The following is a 16,183-nucleotide window of genomic DNA, read 5'->3' on the forward strand; positions in this document are numbered from 1 at the left end:
TTTAAATATTGAGATATTTATTTAGTGACGTAGACGAGAACAGAATTAATTTAAAAAATAAATACCAAATTTAATTGAATTCATATTTACTTCATCCGGAAACAAGGATTACAATTATTAATGGCATGAATTCATTATACCATTCTTTAATAATAAAAAACAACAATTAATCCTTGATAAGGAGTGGAGAGGGTAAAGAGAGGCGGGTAGATAATTAATGGCGTCCATTTTAAATACAGCCATTAACACAATATGGTACATAGATGGAGGGGAGAAGTTGTACGATGCAGTTTTAAGTATGCAAAATGTGGATAAACGATTTAAATTATTTTTTAAAAATATAAATAAAATAAATCTGATGTAGCTACCACCCACACATTTTTGATGCATCATTATATTGTATTATACAATAGAAGGACTAAATCAACCAAATTATCATCATACTCCTAAAACGATTGTGGGGAAAATTGTTTTTAATTATTTTAAACTGCATTATACAGTTTTTAAAAATCGTACGTTATTGTTGAAATTTAACTTTATAGAAAAGCTTATCCTATCCCCCCTCCACGACAAGCTGTGGTAAATCGATTTTATCTAGAAATATTATGAAATTAAATCTCAGGAAACTATAAAATCTGACATTTCCGGTGAGAGCAGAAAATAGTAACGATGTTCTATTAAAAACAAAAAATTGAGGAATACGATAAATTATTACTTGAATATTGATTAGAGCGGAAGTCCTGATCATAATTAGCACATCCGGTCATTTTAGTTTTAAAAATAATCCAACAATTTTTTTTCCATTAAAACATCGACCCCCACAATAGACTTGATAGAACAGAACTAAACAGACGCTATGGACTACTTAAGAGACTCCTAGGCTGGAAACATAGTGGAGCGGCGAGCAAAGCGGCGAGCAAAGCGGCGAAAACAAACACAAGTTAACCGTATGGGACCGCACATAGTGGGGGAGCAAAGCGAAGATAGAGCAACGCTATCTATAGAGAGTAGAGCAACGCGTTGTGACATTTTTGATTTCTTCGCTATCATCGTGCTCAATTTTCGAAGGTTAAAATGGATATTGCTGCATTTATTGGTTTAGTTTTTAAATAATCCTCTGTGGGACCAAAAGGATCTTCTACATCACAACCGATTTGTGTTGGATAAGGAATGGAACAGGGGTTAACATTGGAAATTCGTCCTATTCTTGATTAACATGCCTTCAACACTGGCTAGTATGTTAATCAAATATTGAAACAGAAATTCCAAAATACGCATGAAACTTGCCAGGATGCTCCCGAAGTTGTTTGGTACAAAGTGATGGAATTCACCAAGTTCATGTCTTGTCCTGTTTATATCAAGGAACACTGCAAGGAACTCTTAGCTTCTTAGCTGCTATAAATACCAAAATTTTCAAGGAAGAATTTTCATATAGAAATAATTCCTCTCCATCATGTCTCGTAGAAAGGAGACTTGCAACTCTTTGCTCGCTGCTTGTCGGCCACTTTGATTTGAAGAAACTATCTTCGCCGCTTTGCTCGCCGCTCCACTATGTTTCCAGCCTTAGGCGATAGATCTAAACTGACTGTAGAAATCACAAGACCGATTTATACTTCTATTTCAAAACCCATCGATTAGAGCTGTGAGGTCCAACCAAAACGCACAAATCTCCAAAGGATTTAATCCCTACAATCTAAAATACGAGGGTCGTTTGAAAGGTCCGTGCAAAAATAAAAACTACTTAATTTTTTGGGGTAAACCTTTTTTATTTTTCAACATAGTCTCCTTTTAGGCTTACACACTTCGTCCAACGCTGCTCTAGTTTGTTGATCCCTTCCGAAAAATAGGATTTGTCCAAGTCTGAAAAATAGCCATTCGTTTCTGCAATCACCTCCTCGTTTGAATAAAATCTTTTTCCCGCCAGCCATTTCTTCATATTGGGGAACAAATAGTAGTCCGAGGGAGCCAAGTCTGGAGAATAGGGGGGATGTGAAACGAGTTGGAACCCTATTTCCATTAATTTTGCGACCACAACTGCTGAGGTGTGAGCTGGTGCGTTGTCGTGATGGAAAAGGACTTTTTTGTGGGCCAATCGTGGGCGTTTTTCTTGCAGCTCGGTTTTCAAACGGTCCAATAACGATGAATAATATGCACCTGTAATAGTTTTACCCTTTTCCAGATAGTCGATGAGGATTATTCCTTGCGAATCCCAAAAGACAGTCGCCATAATCTTTCCGGCCGAAGGAACGGTCTTCCCCTTTTTTTGGCGCAGATTCCCCCTTGGTAACCCATTGTTTAGATTGTTCTTTGGTCTCAGGAGTGTAGTGATGTATCCATGTTTCATCCACAGTGACGAAACGACGCTTTAAAGTCCTGCGGATTCTTCTGGAACAGCTGCAAACCGTCCTTGCAACACTTCACACGAATTGAAAATCACTCGACTTCCTCGATTCAAACGAATGCCAAATACAAAGAAATAGACCGATCTGGCTGAAACTTGGTGTATGTTCTTCCAAGAGATGCTACTAACTAAACATAACCTCGATACGCGCCAGTAGTGCTATCTCTCTGACTTTGCACGGACTTTTCAAACGACCCTCGTACTTCGAACTATTGTAAACGCTCCATTTTATGTCTCCAACCTGGACTGTATAAACACTGACCTTCAAAGTTTCTTTTGTCACCCAAATCGCTGAGAATACGATACAGAAACCACCACTTCAACCTGCAGTCTCATATAAATCCTCTAGCTCAAAATCTCTGCTTCTAGAACTATTCCTGATAACCTGGGACAAGACGCCTTAAGAGAAAGTGTGGCCTCGTGATCTCCTCTCAAGTGAAGTGAGTGGACTAACAGTCTAATATTTTGGGAGTGTTACCACTGGAGGTAACTTCTCCACTTGTTACCTTATCATTTGTTACTCTATTGTATCATTGTTACTTATAGCGCTGACGCGCTGATTGTTGCAAAAATGAACGCAAAGAAAAATAAAATTAAAATTAAACATCGAAATTCCAAAATTATATAACAAAGAGTGACAGTTAACGGTCTTTTGAGCAGAAAGAAGTTAAAATTCTTGATTATCGATATTTTAAAATTCACCTTTGTGTACCTAGTTTGCAAAAAAAAATACCATTTTTTACAAAAATTTATCAAATACCAATTAAAGGAAAGGAAAGTTTTAACAGACTAGAAGCCATATTTACCAACGTGCAACCTGTTCAAACAGGAAAAGAGCGTCCAGCCGCCATAACCGGTTAAAATAGTTAAATTTAATAGTTTACAAGGCTATTTAGGTTAGGTTAGACGAATTCTACTGACAGCGCAAACAGCAGTAGATGAAAGCTTCAGGTTTAAACTTCTAACTCATCCCAAAAACCTGTCAGAAGCGGATGTCTCACTCTCATTGTGGTGACCTTATTAAAACTGTCCCTTTAAGGTAGATGATCGTCTAAAGTTTCAGGAAAAACCTGGGCTGAAAAGCATCAAACTTTTCTTTAAAAATTAAAGGATATTAAGTAAATTATGTAATAAAATTTTCTTGAAATTGAACTTTTAAAAAAACTAAATCTTCTTAAACCGTAATGTCGCACATCCGGTTATACGATTGTCTTATTTAAATTAAATATTGGTATCATAAAGGCAATGGAGACCGTGCATCATGTTTAAAAAGACTTTTCAGTCAAAGGAGGTCAACCACTTTAAACTTACAGCCCAATTTTGTACCTTTACTGACAGTGAAATTTACCTATCTCCAACCAGTTCCGGTAAAACTTAATGTAACTCAAGCACTAAGTACTCGAGACTTCTCGGAGTAGAATCTTATACGAAAATATGTGCTAAACTTAATCTGCTTAAAAATATTCTGTGAATGTTTATAATTTAATGCAGTACTTCTTAAACTTTTTGCTGCCACGTCCCTTTTAAAAGTAAAAATTTCTTGACAACCTCTTTGAATCCTAACACCTAATTATTTAAGATCATATTTCGAAATGATATTAGGCTTATATTTATAAAAACACAAGGCTGTAACACCGCTACATTATCCCTACTTATTTCCCTGTTATACGAGGTGTGTTCAAAAAGTAACGGGAATTTTTAAATTTCGCGGGTTTGGAGAGTCTGGTTGTAAATTTTTTTTTTTATTATGTTGGTACACATGCCCCTGAAGTACGATAAAATTTTCAGTAATATTCATAGTTTACTTCTTAAGTGGCAGCCGTTAAGGTTAGACGTGTTTTTCGAGCTTGGCGATTTTTGTTTGTTAAAAAAAATGGATCAAAGAATTTGTATTAAATTTTGCGTAAAAAATGAAATAAAGTGTGTGAAATGTTAATAAAAGCATATGGTGAGTCTGCTATGAGTAAAACAAGGATTTACGAGTGGTATAAGCGTTTCCAAGATGGCCGCGAAAACGTTGAAGATGACGAACGACCTGGACGTCCAAGCACATCAACAACCGATGAAAACGTGAAAAAAGTGAAAGAAATGGTTATGAACGATCGCCGAATCACAATCAGAGAAGTCGCTGATGATGTTGCCATATCAATTGGCTCATGCCATGAAATTTTTTCGGATGTTTTGGGTATGAAACGTGTGGCAGCAAAATTTGTTCCAAAATTGTTGAATTTCGAACAAAAACAGCGGAGAATGGAAGTTGCTCAAGAGTCACTCAATGAAGTCGACAACGATGCGGGGATCTACTGAAACGTGTTATAACAGGAGATGGGTTTACGGATATGATGTCGAAACTAAGGCTCAATCGTCCCAGTGGAGGCATTCTGAATCGCCAAGACCGAAAAAGGCTCGACAAGTGCGGTCGAATGTGAAGGTTATGCTCACTGTGTTCTTCGATTTTAATGGCATAGTGCATCATGAATTCTTGCCACAAGGTCAAACAATCAATAAGGAGTACTACCTACAAGTTCAACGCCGTTTGCGTGAAGCAATCCGAAAAAAACGCCCGGATTTGTGGCAAAACAATTCATGGATTTTGCACCACGATAATGCACCTGCTCACACTTCATTGCTTGTTCGTGAATTTTTGGCCAAAAACAAAACTTTAACGATGCCCCAGCCTCCATATTCGCCAGACATGGCTCCATGTGACTTTTTTCTATTTCCAAACATAAAGAGAACATTAAAAGGCCGTCGTTTTACAAGCATAGATGACATTAAAAGCGAATCGCTGAAAGAGCTGAAAGCTATCACAAAGATCGAGTTTCAGAAGTGTTTCGAGGATTGGAAAAAGCGCTGGCACAAGTGTATTGTATGCGAAGGGGACTACTTTGAAGGCGACATTATTAATGTAGATGAATAAATAAATATTTTTTTCAAAAAACGAAAATTCCCGTTACTTTTTGAACACACCTCGTATGTTGTACTTCCCAATTCTACGTTCCGCCATTAAGACTTTTAACACTAAATATTAGTCACAAAAACGTTCTCTATAATTTTTTCACTATTTTTTCCTCCATAGGTATTTAATAAAGAATGGAATTATGCAAAAATTAAAATAAATTATTTTGAATATTTATTTTACGTCACACCATCCACTACGGTTTATGAATGATTGCAGATTATGTTTTATTTCAATTATCAAGTGCTTAATTTTTATTTGATTCAAGAATTTTGTCGAAATAAGTCGTTCAAATTCGAAATTACATTAGTTTTTGAAATGTATTTTTTTATTTCATAAGTTGATTCTTTATGAAATACCTACGGAGGAAAAAATAGTAAAAAAATTCTAAACTATTGTTTAATTAGAAAATAACTGCATTAAAAATGCTAATGGCGGATCGAACAAGTGACCTGTGGGCGTGTATACTGGCCAATAGAAGCGTAGGTAGAGTGGGGGTAATGCACGCTCAAGTACACGCCCACATACCACTTCTACGTTCCGCCATTAAGACTTTTAACACTAAATATTAGTCACAAAAACGTTCTCTAGAATTTTTTCACTATTTTTTCCTCCATAGGTATTTAATAAAGAATGGAATTATGCAAAAATTAAAATAAATTATTTTGAATATTTATTTTACGTCACACCATCCACTACGGTTTATGAATGATTGCAGAAAATGTTTTATTTCAATTATCAAGTGCTTAATTTTTATTTGATTCAAGAATTTTGTCGAAATAAATCGTTCAAGTTCGAAATTACATTAGTTTTTGAAATGTATTTTTTTATTTCATAAGTTGATTCTTTATGAAATACCTACGGAGGAAAAAATAGTAAAAAAATTTTAAACTATTGTTTAATTAGAAAATAACTGCATTAAAAATGCTAATGGCGGATCGAACAAGTGACCTGTGGGCGTGTATACTGGCCAATAGAAGCGTAGGTAGAGTGGGGGTAATGCACGCTCAAGTACACGCCCACATACCACTTCTACGTTCCGCCATTAAGACTTTTAACACTAAATATTAGTCACAATAATGTGCTCTAGAATTTTTTCACTATTTTTTCCTCCATAGGTATTTAATAAAGAATGGAATTATGCAAAAATTAAAATAAATTATTTTGAAGATTTATTTTACGTCACACCATCCACTACGGTTCATGAATGATTGCAGAATATGTTTTATTTCAATTATCAAGTGCCTAATTTATATTTGATTCAAGTATTTTGTCGATATAAATCATTTGAGTTCGAAATTACATTAGTTTTTGAAATGTATTTTTTTATTTCATAAGTTGATTCTTTATGAAATACCTACGGAGGAAAAAATAGTAAAAAAATTCTAAACTATTGTTTAATTAGAAAATAACTGCATTAAAAATGCTAATGGCGGATCGAACAAGTGACCTGTGGGCGTGTATACTGGCCAATAGAAGCGTAGGTAGAGTGGGGGTAATGCACGCTCAAGTACACGCCCACATACCACTTCTACGTTCCGCCATTAAGACTTTTAACACTAAATATTAGTCACAATAACGTTCTCTAGAATTTTTTCACTATTTTTTCCTCCATAGGTATTTAATAAAGAATGGAATTATGCAAAAATAAAAATAAATTATTTTGAAGATTTATTTTACGTCACACCATCCACTACGGTTCATGAATGATTGCAGAATATGTTTTATTTCAATTATCAAGTGCCTAATTTATATTTGATTCAAGTATTTTGTCGATATAAATCATTTGAGTTCGAAATTACATTAGTTTTTGAAATGTATTTTTTTATTTCATAAGTTGATTCTTTATGAAATACCTACGGAGGAAAAAATAGTAAAAAAATTCTAAACTATTGTTTAATTAGAAAATAACTGCATTAAAAATGCTAATGGCGGATCGAACAAGTGACCTGTGGGCGTGTATACTGGCCAATAGAAGCGTAGGTAGAGTGGGGGTAATGCACGCTCAAGTACACGCCCACATACCACTTCTACGTTCCGCCATTAAGACTTTTAACACTAAATATTAGTCACAAAAACGTTCTCTATAATTTTTTCACTTTTTTTTCCTCCATAGGTATTTAATAAAGAATGGAATTATGCAAAAATTAAAATAAATTATTTTGAATATTTATTTTACGTCACACCATCCACTACGGTTTATGAATGATTGCAGATTATGTTTTATTTCAATTATCAAGTGCTTAATTTTTATTTGATTCAAGAATTTTGTCGAAATAAGTCGTTCAAATTCGAAATTACATTAGTTTTTGAAATGTATTTTTTTATTTCATAAGTTGATTCTTTATGAAATACCTACGGAGGAAAAAATAGTAAAAAAATTCTAAACTATTGTTTAATTAGAAAATAACTGCATTAAAAATGCTAATGGCGGATCGAACAAGTGACCTGTGGGCGTGTATACTGGCCAATAGAAGCGTAGGTAGAGTGGGGGTAATGCACGCTCAAGTACACGCCCACATACCACTTCTACGTTCCGCCATTAAGACTTTTAACACTAAATATTAGTCACAATAACGTTCTCTAGAATTTTTTCACTATTTTTTCCTCCATAGGTATTTAATAAAGAATGGAATTATGCAAAAATTAAAATAAATTATTTTGAAGATTTATTTTACGTCACACCATCCACTACGGTTCATGAATGATTGCAGAATATGTTTTATTTCAATTATCAAGTGCCTAATTTATATTTGATTCAAGTATTTTGTCGATATAAATCATTTGAGTTCGAAATTACATTAGTTTTTGAAATGTATTTTTTTATTTCATAAGTTGATTCTTTATGAAATACCTACGGAGGAAAAAATAGTAAAAAAATTTTAAACTATTGTTTAATTAGAAAATAACTGCATTAAAAATGCTAATGGCGGATCGAACAAGTGACCTGTGGGCGTGTATACTGGCCAATAGAAGCGTAGGTAGAGTGGGGGTAATGCACGCTCAAGTACACGCCCACATACCACTTCTACGTTCCGCCATTAAGACTTTTAACACTAAATATTAGTCACAATAATGTGCTCTAGAATTTTTTCACTATTTTTCCCTCCATAGGTATTTAATAAAGAATGGAATTATGCAAAAATAAAAATAAATTATTTTGAAGATTTATTTTACGTCACACCATCCACTACGGTTTATGAATGATTGCAGAAAATGTTTTATTTCAATTATCAAGTGCTTAATTTTTATTTGATTCAAGAATTTTGTCGAAATAAATCGTTCAAGTTCGAAATTACATTAGTTTTTGAAATGTATTTTTTTATTTCATAAGTTGATTCTTTATGAAATACCTACGGAGGAAAAAATAGTAAAAAAATTTTAAACTATTGTTTAATTAGAAAATAACTGCATTAAAAATGCTAATGGCGGATCGAACAAGTGACCTGTGGGCGTGTATACTGGCCAATAGAAGCGTAGGTAGAGTGGGGGTAATGCACGCTCAAGTACACGCCCACATACCACTTCTACGTTCCGCCATTAAGACTTTTAACACTAAATATTAGTCACAATAATGTGCTCTAGAATTTTTTCACTATTTTTTCCTCCATAGGTATTTAATAAAGAATGGAATTATGCAAAAATTAAAATAAATTATTTTGAAGATTTATTTTACGTCACACCATCCACTACGGTTCATGAATGATTGCAGAATATGTTTTATTTCAATTATCAAGTGCCTAATTTATATTTGATTCAAGTATTTTGTCGATATAAATCATTTGAGTTCGAAATTACATTAGTTTTTGAAATGTATTTTTTTATTTCATAAGTTGATTCTTTATGAAATACCTACGGAGGAAAAAATAGTAAAAAAATTCTAAACTATTGTTTAATTAGAAAATAACTGCATTAAAAATGCTAATGGCGGATCGAACAAGTGACCTGTGGGCGTGTATACTGGCCAATAGAAGCGTAGGTAGAGTGGGGGTAATGCACGCTCAAGTACACGCCCACATACCACTTCTACGTTCCGCCATTAAGACTTTTAACACTAAATATTAGTCACAATAACGTTCTCTAGAATTTTTTCACTATTTTTTCCTCCATAGGTATTTAATAAAGAATGGAATTATGCAAAAATAAAAATAAATTATTTTGAAGATTTATTTTACGTCACACCATCCACTACGGTTCATGAATGATTGCAGAATATGTTTTATTTCAATTATCAAGTGCCTAATTTATATTTGATTCAAGTATTTTGTCGATATAAATCATTTGAGTTCGAAATTACATTAGTTTTTGAAATGTATTTTTTTATTTCATAAGTTGATTCTTTATGAAATACCTACGGAGGAAAAAATAGTAAAAAAATTCTAAACTATTGTTTAATTAGAAAATAACTGCATTAAAAATGCTAATGGCGGATCGAACAAGTGACCTGTGGGCGTGTATACTGGCCAATAGAAGCGTAGGTAGAGTGGGGGTAATGCACGCTCAAGTACACGCCCACATACCACTTCTACGTTCCGCCATTAAGACTTTTAACACTAAATATTAGTCACAAAAACGTTCTCTATAATTTTTTCACTTTTTTTTCCTCCATAGGTATTTAATAAAGAATGGAATTATGCAAAAATTAAAATAAATTATTTTGAATATTTATTTTACGTCACACCATCCACTACGGTTCATGAATGATTGCAGAATATGTTTTATTTCAATTATCAAGTGCCTAATTTATATTTGATTCAAGTATTTTGTCGATATAAATCATTTGAGTTCGAAATTACATTAGTTTTTGAAATGTATTTTTTTATTTCATAAGTTGATTCTTTATGAAATACCTACGGAGGAAAAAATAGTAAAAAAATTCTAAACTATTGTTTAATTAGAAAATAACTGCATTAAAAATGCTAATGGCGGATCGAACAAGTGACCTGTGGGCGTGTATACTGGCCAATAGAAGCGTAGGTAGAGTGGGGGTAATGCACGCTCAAGTACACGCCCACATACCACTTCTACGTTCCGCCATTAAGACTTTTAACACTAAATATTAGTCACAATAACGTTCTCTAGAATTTTTTCACTATTTTTTCCTCCATAGGTATTTAATAAAGAATGGAATTATGCAAAAATTAAAATAAATTATTTTGAAGATTTATTTTACGTCACACCATCCACTACGGTTCATGAATGATTGCAGAATATGTTTTATTTCAATTATCAAGTGCCTAATTTATATTTGATTCAAGTATTTTGTCGATATAAATCATTTGAGTTCGAAATTACATTAGTTTTTGAAATGTATTTTTTTATTTCATAAGTTGATTCTTTATGAAATACCTACGGAGGAAAAAATAGTAAAAAAATTTTAAACTATTGTTTAATTAGAAAATAACTGCATTAAAAATGCTAATGGCGGATCGAACAAGTGACCTGTGGGCGTGTATACTGGCCAATAGAAGCGTAGGTAGAGTGGGGGTAATGCACGCTCAAGTACACGCCCACATACCACTTCTACGTTCCGCCATTAAGACTTTTAACACTAAATATTAGTCACAATAATGTGCTCTAGAATTTTTTCACTATTTTTCCCTCCATAGGTATTTAATAAAGAATGGAATTATGCAAAAATAAAAATAAATTATTTTGAAGATTTATTTTACGTCACACCATCCACTACGGTTTATGAATGATTGCAGAATATGTTTTATTTCAATTATCAATAGCCTAATTTTAATTTGATTGAAGAATTTGGTCAGAATAAAACAGTTAAGTTCGAAATTACTTTAGTTTTTGAAATGTATTTTTTTATTTCATAAGTTGATTCTTTATGAAATACCTACGGAGGAAAAAATAGTAAAAAAATTCTAAACTATTGTTTAATTAGAAAATAATTGCATTAAAAATGCTAATGGCGGATCGAACAAGTGACCTGTGGGCGTGCATACTGGCCAATAGAAGCGTAGGTAGAGTGGTGGTAATGCACGCTCAAGTACACGCCCACATACCACTTCTACGTTCCGCCATTAAGACTTTTAACACTAAATATTAGTCACAATAATGTGCTCTAGAATTTTTTCACTATTTTTTCCTCCATAGGTATTTAATAAAGAATGGAATTATGCAAAATTAAAATAAATTATTTTGAAGATTTATTTTACGTCACACCATCCACTACGGTTTATGAATGATTGCAGAATATGTTTTATTTCAATTATCAATAGCCTAATTTTAATTTGATTGAAGAATTTGGTCAGAATAAAACAGTTAAGTTCGAAATTACTTTAGTTTTTGAAATGTATTTTTTTATTTCATAAGTTGATTCTTTATGAAATACCTACGGAGGAAAAAATAGTAAAAAAATTCTAAACTATTGTTTAATTAGAAAATAATTGCATTAAAAATGCTAATGGCGGATCGAACAAGTGACCTGTGGGCGTGTATACTGGCCAATAGAAGCGTAGGTAGAGTGGGGGTAATGCACGCTCAAGTACACGCCCACATACCACTTCTACGTTCCGCCATTAAGACTTTTAACACTAAATATTAGTCACAAAAACGTTCTCTAGAATTTTTTCACTATTTTTTCCTCCATAGGTATTTAATAAAGAATGGAATTATGCAAAAATTAAAATAAATTATTTTGAATATTTATTTTACGTCACACCATCCACTACGGTTTATGAATGATTGCAGAAAATGTTTTATTTCAATTATCAAGTGCTTAATTTTTATTTGATTCAAGAATTTTGTCGAAATAAATCGTTCAAGTTCGAAATTACATTAGTTTTTGAAATGTATTTTTTTATTTCATAAGTTGATTCTTTATGAAATACCTACGGAGGAAAAAATAGTAAAAAAATTTTAAACTATTGTTTAATTAGAAAATAACTGCATTAAAAATGCTAATGGCGGATCGAACAAGTGACCTGTGGGCGTGTATACTGGCCAATAGAAGCGTAGGTAGAGTGGGGGTAATGCACGCTCAAGTACACGCCCACATACCACTTCTACGTTCCGCCATTAAGACTTTTAACACTAAATATTAGTCACAATAATGTGCTCTAGAATTTTTTCACTATTTTTTCCTCCATAGGTATTTAATAAAGAATGGAATTATGCAAAAATTAAAATAAATTATTTTGAAGATTTATTTTACGTCACACCATCCACTACGGTTCATGAATGATTGCAGAATATGTTTTATTTCAATTATCAAGTTCCTAATTTATATTTGATTCAAGTATTTTGTCGATATAAATCATTTGAGTTCGAAATTACATTAGTTTTTGAAATGTATTTTTTTATTTCATAAGTTGATTCTTTATGAAATACCTACGGAGGAAAAAATAGTAAAAAAATTCTAAACTATTGTTTAATTAGAAAATAACTGCATTAAAAATGCTAATGGCGGATCGAACAAGTGACCTGTGGGCGTGTATACTGGCCAATAGAAGCGTAGGTAGAGTGGGGGTAATGCACGCTCAAGTACACGCCCACATACCACTTCTACGTTCCGCCATTAAGACTTTTAACACTAAATATTAGTCACAATAACGTTCTCTAGAATTTTTTCACTATTTTTTCCTCCATAGGTATTTAATAAAGAATGGAATTATGCAAAAATAAAAATAAATTATTTTGAAGATTTATTTTACGTCACACCATCCACTACGGTTCATGAATGATTGCAGAATATGTTTTATTTCAATTATCAAGTGCCTAATTTATATTTGATTCAAGTATTTTGTCGATATAAATCATTTGAGTTCGAAATTACATTAGTTTTTGAAATGTATTTTTTTATTTCATAAGTTGATTCTTTATGAAATACCTACGGAGGAAAAAATAGTAAAAAAATTCTAAACTATTGTTTAATTAGAAAATAACTGCATTAAAAATGCTAATGGCGGATCGAACAAGTGACCTGTGGGCGTGTATACTGGCCAATAGAAGCGTAGGTAGAGTGGGGGTAATGCACGCTCAAGTACACGCCCACATACCACTTCTACGTTCCGCCATTAAGACTTTTAACACTAAATATTAGTCACAAAAACGTTCTCTATAATTTTTTCACTTTTTTTTCCTCCATAGGTATTTAATAAAGAATGGAATTATGCAAAAATTAAAATAAATTATTTTGAATATTTATTTTACGTCACACCATCCACTACGGTTTATGAATGATTGCAGATTATGTTTTATTTCAATTATCAAGTGCTTAATTTTTATTTGATTCAAGAATTTTGTCGAAATAAGTCGTTCAAATTCGAAATTACATTAGTTTTTGAAATGTATTTTTTTATTTCATAAGTTGATTCTTTATGAAATACCTACGGAGGAAAAAATAGTAAAAAAATTCTAAACTATTGTTTAATTAGAAAATAACTGCATTAAAAATGCTAATGGCGGATCGAACAAGTGACCTGTGGGCGTGTATACTGGCCAATAGAAGCGTAGGTAGAGTGGGGGTAATGCACGCTCAAGTACACGCCCACATACCACTTCTACGTTCCGCCATTAAGACTTTTAACACTAAATATTAGTCACAATAACGTTCTCTAGAATTTTTTCACTATTTTTTCCTCCATAGGTATTTAATAAAGAATGGAATTATGCAAAAATTAAAATAAATTATTTTGAAGATTTATTTTACGTCACACCATCCACTACGGTTCATGAATGATTGCAGAATATGTTTTATTTCAATTATCAAGTGCCTAATTTATATTTGATTCAAGTATTTTGTCGATATAAATAATTTGAGTTCGAAATTACATTAGTTTTTGAAATGTATTTTTTTATTTCATAAGTTGATTCTTTATGAAATACCTACGGAGGAAAAAATAGTAAAAAAATTTTAAACTATTGTTTAATTAGAAAATAACTGCATTAAAAATGCTAATGGCGGATCGAACAAGTGACCTGTGGGCGTGTATACTGGCCAATAGAAGCGTAGGTAGAGTGGGGGTAATGCACGCTCAAGTACACGCCCACATACCACTTCTACGTTCCGCCATTAAGACTTTTAACACTAAATATTAGTCACAATAATGTGCTCTAGAATTTTTTCACTATTTTTTCCTCCATAGGTATTTAATAAAGAATGGAATTATGCAAAAATAAAAATAAATTATTTTGAAGATTTATTTTACGTCACACCATCCACTACGGTTTATGAATGATTGCAGAATATGTTTTATTTCAATTATCAATAGCCTAATTTTAATTTGATTGAAGAATTTGGTCAGAATAAAACAGTTAGGTTCGAAATTACTTTAGTTTTTGAAATGTATTTTTTTATTTCATAAGTTGATTCTTTATGAAATACCTACGGAGGAAAAAATAGTAAAAAAATTTTAAACTATTGTTTAATTAGAAAATAACTGCATTAAAAATGCTAATGGCGGATCGAACAAGTGACCTGTGGGCGTGTATACTGGCCAATAGAAGCGTAGGTAGAGTGGGGGTAATGCACGCTCAAGTACACGCCCACATACCACTTCTACGTTCCGCCATTAAGACTTTTAACACTAAATATTAGTCACAATAATGTGCTCTAGAATTTTTTCACTATTTTTCCCTCCATAGGTATTTAATAAAGAATGGAATTATGCAAAAATAAAAATAAATTATTTTGAAGATTTATTTTACGTCACACCATCCACTACGGTTTATGAATGATTGCAGAATATGTTTTATTTCAATTATCAATAGCCTAATTTTAATTTGATTGAAGAATTTGGTCAGAATAAAACAGTTAAGTTCGAAATTACTTTAGTTTTTGAAATGTATTTTTTTATTTCATAAGTTGATTCTTTATGAAATACCTACGGAGGAAAAAATAGTAAAAAAATTCTAAACTATTGTTTAATTAGAAAATAATTGCATTAAAAATGCTAATGGCGGATCGAACAAGTGACCTGTGGGCGTGCATACTGGCCAATAGAAGCGTAGGTAGAGTGGTGGTAATGCACGCTCAAGTACACGCCCACATACCACTTCTACGTTCCGCCATTAAGACTTTTAACACTAAATATTAGTCACAATAATGTGCTCTAGAATTTTTTCACTATTTTTTCCTCCATAGGTATTTAATAAAGAATGGAATTATGCAAAATTAAAATAAATTATTTTGAAGATTTATTTTACGTCACACCATCCACTACGGTTTATGAATGATTGCAGAATATGTTTTATTTCAATTATCAATAGCCTAATTTTAATTTGATTGAAGAATTTGGTCAGAATAAAACAGTTAAGTTCGAAATTACTTTAGTTTTTGAAATGTATTTTTTTATTTCATAAGTTGATTCTTTATGAAATACCTACGGAGGAAAAAATAGTAAAAAAATTCTAAACTATTGTTTAATTAGAAAATAATTGCATTAAAAATGCTAATGGCGGATCGAACAAGTGACCTGTGGGCGTGCATACTGGCCAATAGAAGCGTAGGTAGAGTGGTGGTAATGCACGCTCAAGTACACGCCCACATACCACTTCTACGTTCCGCCATTAAGACTTTTAACACTAAATATTAGTCACAATAATGTGCTCTAGAATTTTTTCACTATTTTTTCCTCCATAGGTATTTAATAAAGAATGGAATTATGCAAAAATAAAAATAAATTATTTTGAAGATTTATTTTACGTCACACCATCCACTACGGTTTATGAATGATTGCAGAATATGTTTTATTTCAATTATCAATAGCCTAATTTTAATTTGATTGAAGAATTTGGTCAGAATAAAACAGTTAAGTTCGAAATTACTTTAGTTTTTGCGTTGTTTAACTTCCGGAAAGGGTAGATAT

General features: G+C 32.3%; 2 protein-coding genes across 5 annotated transcripts in view; both read right to left on the reverse strand.

Moving 5' to 3' along the window:
- Positions 1-16,183, reverse strand: part of LOC141457938 (uncharacterized) — a 376,780-nt gene that overhangs the window by 275,303 nt on the left and 85,294 nt on the right. The window lies entirely within an intron of this gene.
- Positions 1-16,183, reverse strand: part of LOC141457958 (uncharacterized) — an 80,738-nt gene that overhangs the window by 27,728 nt on the left and 36,827 nt on the right. The window lies entirely within an intron of this gene.

Source organism: Rhodnius prolixus, unplaced genomic scaffold, assembly GCF_049639745.1.
Source record: "Rhodnius prolixus isolate KJV_2025 unplaced genomic scaffold, Rpr scaffold_5, whole genome shotgun sequence".
Lineage (NCBI taxonomy): Eukaryota > Metazoa > Arthropoda > Insecta > Hemiptera > Reduviidae > Rhodnius > Rhodnius prolixus.